The sequence below is a fragment of the Teleopsis dalmanni genome, chromosome 1 (genome assembly GCF_002237135.1).
Source record: "Teleopsis dalmanni isolate 2A chromosome 1, ASM223713v2, whole genome shotgun sequence".
In the NCBI taxonomy this organism is placed as follows: domain Eukaryota; kingdom Metazoa; phylum Arthropoda; class Insecta; order Diptera; family Diopsidae; genus Teleopsis; species Teleopsis dalmanni.
Genome location: NC_051846.1, coordinates 100,002,229 through 100,011,845, shown reverse-complemented (window position 1 = coordinate 100,011,845; position 9,617 = coordinate 100,002,229).

Sequence of the window (9,617 nt, the reverse complement as noted above, 5' to 3'; positions counted from 1 at the left end):
TTCAGTACGGTCATGTCTCTGCTGTTTGTGGGTCGCCGATAGTCGGGCAGGAGAGAAGGAAAACTCCCTAAGGCAGGGTCTGTTCATATTCCAGGTTCCCAAGGCTAGGTCTTGATTGACTGGATTATAAACAAACCTATTGCCTCAAACAAACCCCCTAAACTCACAGTTGAACAGCTATGCTGGTGAACTTGCTTGAAGGGGTAGAGTCAAGATTAATAGCGAACTCCGTACCAGATCTGGCAAACCTGCGGTTTCAATTTGTCCTTCCCATGGGAGCGCTCATGGGTGACCAACCTGCACGGTTTATTAAAACTTATTCTTTTATGGATTTAAATACACTAAACTCTATGGACTGCACACCTTTAAATGTGCAAAATACGGCTTTACAAAGTCAAAACTCATCACTGGCCGAGGGGCACATGGTACCCTCGTCAGTGAACAATTGGACCGAGGGGGCACATGGTACCCTCGTCAGTGAACAATTGGACCACGAATTGGACCACGCAGGAGGAGATAGACATTCCACTTAGCCAGGAGTCGGCTGGAATGTCCATTTCCTTGGAACAGGGGAGAGATCTTCTTGAGCCTGGTCTAACCAAAAAGACTCAAACAAGAGTGAAGCGATCCGGCGCTGGCCGCAAAAGGTTGAAGGCTTTACTTGCCAAGGGCACTCCGCTGGAAACAGCAAGGTCCTTGGCAGTAAAGCCGACCACCGCGACTAACAAAGGACAGGCAACAACAAAACGATCCCGATCGGACAGCTCTACACCAACACCGAGCTCCAAACCGACAAAGAGGATTGCATTACAGGGCAAAAAAGTTGATAACAAATCAACAGTGCCTGCAACTGCTTTGTCGATTTTCAGCAGGATGAATGAGGTAGAAACCGCACACTGGGGCAAACCTGGTCCCAGAAATGAGGTGGCAACGGTATCTGTGGGGCAGACCAAACAGAGCGCTTCTTCCGAAGACTTCTGCTTAAAGCCTACTCTAGCAAAGACTGTTCGCTCTAAGAAGATCGGTATACTACCGCACAATTTTCCAGAGGGCATTTGGTCCAATGAGGAAATTGGTGAGGTGCAGAAATGCATCCTCGACAAGATGTACGAAACTTGTCGGGCTCCTGGGGTGAAGCCTCATTTCGCCGGTTACAGTCTCAAGCCCGGATAGTTTACCATTAACTGTCTGTACCACGAGACTGTAACTTGGTCTAAGGAGACAATCCCAGCCTTAAAGCCGTGGGAAGGAGCCCAACTTATGATAGTGGACGAGGCAGAAGTGCCAAAATCTGAAATCTATGTTGGCTACTTCCCAGGCTCAGCTTCCTGGCAAAGTGACCGAATTTTGGGACAAAATGCGGGCATTCGTGTCAGGGATTGGCGGGTGTTCCACAGACTAAATAAGAGTGATGTCGTCGAGATGGCGATTGCTCTGGACCCTTTATCGTCCGAAATGGTCGGAAAGCTGGCCAATAAAGTCTTTTATGGGCTTAGTAGTGTTGTGTTGAGACTAAGGCACAAGGGAAACAGAGCAAAGGAAGTGGTTGACGATGAACAGCCGTCAACATCTGCGGCTCGTGCTCATCCAAGGAATCAAAAGTCGAAAACGGGTCTCAAATCCGGGGGACCATCATTGAGAGGGGGCAGAGTCCGTGCCCAAAGCCGAGAACCTTCCACTCTCTCTGGTCGTCTCAGAAAATGGAAAAGGAAAGATCCGGAGGCCACGGAACTGCTGCACGGTACGAAGGCGGCAAATCAACCTCCACCGGGCGATAGCAGCTTCATGTATGCTCAGTGCCTTGGTGGAACAACACTGTCTGGATTTTGTGGCCATCCAAGAACCATGGGCCACAAATGGGCGCATAAACGGTCTACAGACAAAAACGTGTAAGTTAATCTATGATAGTAATGTTGAGTGTCCCAGAGCGGCGATAATGATTAACAAAACCATTAAATCTCTTCCAATTGCAGAGCTCATACAGCGTGATCTTGTGGCAGTACAGGCAAAAGTGCCTAGTACTAGGGGAACGAGAAAAATTGCTTTTGCATCTCTGTACCTACCTGGCGACGCAGAGGAAGCGGTGTTTCTCGAGCTCCAGCAGCTTACAGAATACTATCGTATTCGAAACCTACAGTGGGTAATATGCTGCGATGCCAATGCACACCATACAGTATGGAGAAGCACGATCACCAATACACGAGGTGAGTCACTTTTTGATTTTATAATAACTAACAATTTAATGGTGGTAAATAAAGGTAATGAACCTCCTTTTGTAAATGCGATAAGGAGGGAGGTACTAGAATTCACTTTAGCAAGCGCATTTATATCTAATAACATTTCAAATTGGAGGGTGTTGGAGGAAAACTCTTTATCAGATCACCGGGGAAGTTGAAAACACTATCGAAACAAGAAATGTTAGGAAGACCAACTGGTCTCTATATAACTTCTATTTAGAACAAAACATTATTTGTCTTGATAGGATAACTAATTGTCAGGAACTAAATCTTAAGGTTAACAAACTTGAAAATATTATTATAGGGGCCTTTGAAAATAGCTGCGAACTTGTCAAAAAGAAACGTTCTAGGAACATTCCATGGTGGAATAGGGAACTGGACATTTTGCGTAAAAAGCCCGCCAGCTCCTTAATAGAGCCAAGTCCAGCGGGGACTGGGCATCTTATAAGAGTGCCTTGACGGCTTACAATGAGGAATTGAGAAAATTAAAGAGGGAATCATGGAGGAGGCACTGCGAGGAGATTGAAACACTTCCTGCGGCTGCAAGACTCTAGAAATCTCTAAACAAAGACCACTGAAATAGCCTCTGTACACTAAAGAAGGCTGACGGAAGCTTAACGGAAAGCCTAGAAGAAACTAGACAGCTTTTGCTGGACACTAATTTTCCAGGCTGTGCCATGTCTACTGAGACTATGGAAACCATCGAGGATACTCGTTTCTTGTTGGTTACACGAAGAGATCTTTCACTGGCTCGTAAAATCTTTACAGTCAATAAAACTAAATGGGCCATTTCCACTTTCAGCCCGTTTAAATCACCTGGTATCGACAATATACAACCGTGTCTTTTTCAGAAAGGCGTTGATATATTAGCACCGATATTAACAAACGTAGTTAGGGTAAGTCTAGAGCTAGGCGTGATACCTAAAAATTAGACGATGCCTAGGGTAACTTTCATACCGAAAGCAGGCAAAAAGGCAGACCACACGCCAAAAAAAAGCTTTTCGACCCATTTGCCTAACTTCTTTCCTGTTTAAAGCGATGGAGAAGATTCAAGATCAATACATCAGGGAAGTCTACATTAGAGCTTCACCTTTACTTATTGAACAGTGTGCTTATCAGTCGGGCAAATCGACCGAGACCGCTATACACAGTCTAACAAGTAAAATTGAGAAGGCTTTAGACGTAAGGAAATAACTCTCTGCACATCGGTTGATATTACAGGAGCTTTTGATGATGCAACATTCAGATTAATTGAGAAAGGAATGGTCAGGAAAGGAATACACAGACTGATCATAACATGGATGCTCAATATGCTGAAAAATAGGACGATAATCTTTGAAATGGGGGCGAAGAGTTTAACTGTCAAGTAACCCAAAGGATGCCCTCAAGGAGGCGTTCTATCGCCGCTCCTATGGCTATTGGTCATTGACGAGCTCCTACAGTCTTTTAGTGACCTCGGACATGAAGTTCAGGGCTTTGCAGATGATCTGGTTATCATGGTAAGAGGCAAATTTGACTCTACCATATCCGATCGTATGCAACTAGTTCTTGACATCACTCGAGATTGGTGTGAAGAGAAAGGACTCTCGATTAATCCGTATAAAATAAACGTAGTACCCTTCACCAGAAGAAGGAAGATGAATCTAGAGACCCTTAAGTTAGGGGACACTGACTTAATATTATCTCAGGAAATTAAATACATAGGAGTAATTCTAGATAAAACTCTTACTTGGGAAAATCACTTATCATATGTAACTGGCAAAGCTCTAAGAGCAACTTATGCGTGCCAAAGACAGTATGGCAAAATATGGGATCTGCGACCAAAAATGATGGCTTGGTCGTACAGGACCGTAATAGTACCAATGACCACCTATGCATCTTTGGCATGGTGGCCAAAGGTAAATCAGGCGAAAGCTAAGATGATCCTCAATAAGATTCATCGAACAGCCATCCTAAACGTAAAGGGAGCAATGAAAACGTGCCCTACAGAAGCCCTAGCAATGCTTACTGGACTCACTTCATTACATATCACAATTAAAAGGACTGCGACTAGTGCCGCACTAAGGCTTCCTTATCTATGTTATGTTAAAGAGGGTAATCTGACAGGACACTCAAAGATTCTAGATAAAGTCTGGAACTCTTCATGCCTCAAGGTCTTTGACAAGATGAATAGAAAATTAGCTTTCTCCAGAGAATTCGAAGTTATCATTAGTGACCGATCCACCTGGAGAAACAATGAAATTAACTTAAAACAGGGCTCACAATTATGGTATACTGATGGATCCAAAACGATTATTCAAAACGGGAGCAGGAGTTATAGGACCGAATGTTTCTTTGGATGCCTTTGATAATTTGCTCTAGAGCATATTTTAAAATTTGCCACGACTTCATTTGTCATTTTTGTCATTTTTGGAAAATAATAATCTTGTGAAATCTGTTTCACATTCTCTTGTGCGGCTCTATGCGCAAGAATGTGCTCCACTTCCACTATTTCTCTTTGATCGCCGTTGTCGAACACATCCATCAGATATTTTCCTGAATACCAAAATTTTGTTATTAGAAAGAGTTTCACCAAATCGTGTTATGTGCATGCTAGGATGGGTAACTCGCAGTATATCGCATTTACTACATCTGCTTTGACATCTGCTTTTTCTGTCAAAATAGTTCTGTCTTTGAATTGAATAATGTGCCTATGTTTTCCAAAAACAGTGAATGTACGGCTTGAGGTGGTGTCTGCTTTTACTGATTTTAGGTAGAGTACTTTAAAATACATTGCTTTGCCCATACTTGACGATATATTTGAAATGCCAGGTATCGGGTATTTATCATCGATGGTCTTTGTATTTAGCTAACGAAAATTTATTACTAATCATTTCTTTCAATTACCTTGTTCAGCAACACCTTTCTTATCAATCGCTCATATTGTATTATTATATGGAGATCTAGATTCTCTAATAATGCCCTTATCCAAGAGCGTCCTTATTTCTTCATTCACAAAATCAGTCACACCTATTGGATATTGATATAACTTAAAATAAATAGGCTCGTTATCCTCTTTACGAATGGTTAGTACTATGTTGGTATTGTAAGATAATGATTCGTTGGGATCGGCGAAAACTTTCCATTTTGATTTGATCAATTTTTTTAAATTTTTCTTTTACTGTACTACTTTTGCATCGATGATTTTTCAAAAGTTTACATTCACCGTTTTAAGGAAATAAATTTCTGCAGTTCCATTGTCAAAAAAAATAGCCTTATTACTCAGGTATATCTCAGCGTTTACTAAGTTGAAGAGATCAAGGCCAATAATTCCGTCGAAGGTTGACAAATTAGGTAGTTCTCAAGTTCTTTCAAGGGTTGAGTATAGTTTTTTGATGCCTCTGTATCTATTAGAAGTCTTATATTTCTCCCCGCTATAGTCCGTTTTATATACGGTAGCAGGGATTCTCCCCTAAGAAATTAAAAGTATCAAAGTCAAATAATTCAGATTCTACAACTACACACTCATCTTTCGCTACTTCGAAATAATCGCGCGTATTTTTATCTTTCTCTCGTTTACTTTGAAAAATATAGTTTACTCTTTGTATTTTTGCTCCTGTTGTAACGACACAAATTTACACAGTAAATTTCCATGTTACATATAACAAGAACAAGCGAAAAAGAAAATCTGAGTGTCACCTAACCACTACCTCTACACATAGAAAAAATAAAAACACTCACGTGAATGAACTCACGTTCATTGCAGTAATAAATTTATCTAAAAAATATGAAATTGAATAAAAATATTTATTTATAAATCACATGGACATTACCTGCGATCCTCGGTTCCAGCGTGCCGCGGACATCGATGTATGCAATGTACAAAATCTTAAATATGCGGAAAAAAAATAAATTTCTTGTTACAATTTATGAATGGAAAAACTTGTATTAAAATTCTAAACACAACAACAAATAAACAATTACTACAGAAAACACATTTATTTATTTATAAATATATTTATGAAATAAATAAAATACAAAACAATTTAACATTCATTTTTGCACAGCTTTTATTTCTTTATACACGTAAAAACAAAACAAACTCCGACAATAACAAATCAACAAAACACGCCAACACCAGTTTTTTATTTTTATGAAATATTTTTGTCACATTTGGTTTTGAATAATATTAAATATATATAATTCATAATATATATCTAATGTACCTTGTTTTAAATGATTAAAATACATTATTTTAAATAATAAAGTGCTAATTAAAAATTGGTAATTACAAACACACTCGGAACTACGCGTAGTAAGTAAACAAAACCGCGGCGAAATAAAAGAAGAGGAAAAACATGCAAACATGAAAAGACACAAGAAGTACAAAATATAACACAAAAAGTTCAACTTTACGGCGAAGTTAACAACAGCAATTAATACCGGTGCGGTATATTCGGTATAAAAGAAGGAACATTTGATATGATAGGGGACTTGGTTTTTGACTAGTCTTCAACGGTGATGCACATTTTTTTTCGTTAGTTATTAAACAAAAGGAATAATTTAATTGAATTATAATTTATCATATGCTGAATAGCTTATTCAGTAATTATTTAATTACACTTTGTTATAATAAGTTTCTTTTATGAAGTAAATAAAATATATAATTAATATATATAATCAACGTTCTTTTCTTCTAAAACTACGTCTCAGCAAAAATATAAATATATTGTCTCGACCAGTGACGACGCGTGCCCTATTTGGAAGGGTGTGCGGCTCTTCTTTAATGTTTTTTTTACATGTACCACTTAAATTAAAATATATGAGATGTTTTATTAATAATAACCATATTATATTAGGCAACAATATATTCGCAATATTATATTAACAATTCATTAACAAAATAACATATTAAACAAATTAAATTAATAATTTATATATAAGTTTAATATTATATCAATATGGAAGAAACAAAACATTTCACATAATTCTCGTAACATCAAACCAACTTTTTTCAAACAAGAGAGTTTGTACTTAGAAACATACATGTTTGTGCAGTGATCAAACAAAATCGAAACCACTTGCAATGTGCGCACAAGTACCCCGCACCATAAGAACAGAAATTCGTGGGTGCTGCTGTTAAAAGGGGAGAGACGAAATGTGATAGAAATGTATGGTGAGATGAGCTGCACGCTTCAGCCGCTCATGCAACCACTTTGGCAAATCATAATGTTGGATTCGTATGCATGCAGTTGATATTCGAATAGAACAGAAAATTACTCTCATACAATTCTCACTATATAAATCTCTATCTCTGATATTACGAACGGGAGCACACGCACATTATTTTGTTCATATGCAACGTATGAATGTGCTGCCAACTTCTTTGCACACAAAGGGGAGAGACGAAATAAAATAGAAATGTTCTGTGATTTGAGCTGCAAATATATGAGCACACCTAACAAGTATAGCAGCAAAGAGTATATATACTCTATGATAGCAGCTAACAGAAGCAAATTGATTGAGTTTTCATAGACAATTATATTTAATTGTTTTTGCTAAAACTTTAAAAAATATATATGTATATGGAAATGTAATAATTAATAATAATTCTTGATGTGAAGATACCTAATAAATTTATATACCTATGTTATTTGACATTTTGCAAATTATGTTAGGGTGTTCACCGCACACCTCCGCACCTTAGAGCAATCGTCACTGGTCTCGACTCTGGACGACGGCTGAGGATATCCCAGCAAAAACTAAAGATTTTTGACAGTCACCCGAAAGTGTCGTTACACTGTATACTTTTTTTTTTTTTTAAACAAGGACTGAAAAGCATCGAAAGCCTAAGTCAGTGCGAAACTTTAATCCGCTAAAAACATATTCTCATGTCCGGACGGAGAATCCCTCCTGGAACTACCGTTAGCTATTACGTCAGAAAGGTGTCCTGAGCATTGGCTCAAATCAATAGTTATGTCGTCTGAGTTCGTAACTGTCCTATTTCTTGAGGTGAGACCTCACTTGTGGCGCGTTCGCTGGCATGACTTCGTTCAATGGCTCTAAATTCAGTCATGATCCTCGCAGCAACGGTTGATATCAATCGCCATATATCCGGCGAGTTAATCATTTTCAAAATTAAATTTCCCGGGCGAATGGGCTCGTCAGTAGCCTCACTTATCTCTGCTCTGACTTCATTAAAATGTGGACAAGAGAAGAGAACGTGGTTTGCATCCTCAACGACCCCTTCACAGCTAGGACAAAACGGATCTTTTTCGTGTTTGAAACGATGAAGATACGTTTAAAGACTTCATGTCCGGTTAGGATCTGAGTGAGATGGAAATCTACCTCACCATGTGTCCTGTGTACCCACACATCAAGATTTGGGATCGGGGTATATGTCCACCTCCTTTTCATCGATTCATTCCACCGTTGTTGCCAAGTAAGCATGGTAGTGCTTCGTGCCTCATCTTTCGGCAATCTACTGTACCAGATCTCTCGAAGTTCGTAGGCCAGCAGATCAAGCGGCGGCATGCCTGCTATAACACATGCAGCTTCGTCCGATACAGTGCGGAAAGCACTGATTACAGGTAGCGCGCTTAGCCGGTACGTGCTTTTTGCGCCTGCAGCGTATGATCTCGTTCGCATAGCAGAAACCCAAATGGGAGCTGCATACAATATTACCGAGCTGGTGACTCTCGCCAGGAGTTTACGCTTTGTGGGTCGAATACCCGAGGTGTTTGCCATGAGTCGTGACAGAACAACAGTGACTTTGGCCGCCTTCTCATTTACCGCCCTTAGATGGTCTCTAAAAGAAATCCTGGTGTCTATGAGAACACCCAGGTACCGCAGGGATGACTTCGAGGTAATTTCGAAACCACCGCTTGAAAGCGAGAAGACTTTCCGTTTTTTCCGAGTACTGAGTAACACTGCTTCCGTCTTTTGAACCACCAGTTGGAGTCCGTTTTCACAAAGCCAACTGGTTACCTTGTCAACAGCTGCTGAACACCGCTCTGTGATTTCCTCTATCGTTTTCGCAACGAAAACGATTGCAAGGTCATCAGCGTAGGCCACGCTTGTGCAATTCTCTGGAAGGATCACTTTAAGTACACCATCGTACATCGCATTCCACAGTGCAGAACCAAGTACGGAGCTTTGCGGAACACCACAAGTAACCGTGTACTGCTTGTTTCCATCGTCAGTCTGGACCTGAAGCCATCTACCACTAAAGTAGTTGTACACCATTCTCCTGAGGTACCATGGGACCCCAAATTCGTTGAGTGCTTGTGATATCTTCGACCAATTAGCTGTGTTGAAAGCGTTTTTGACATCTAGCGTCATCACCGCACAGTACTCTGTGGTATCACCTTTCCATCGTTCACCACTAGTGGCCTCGCGGGC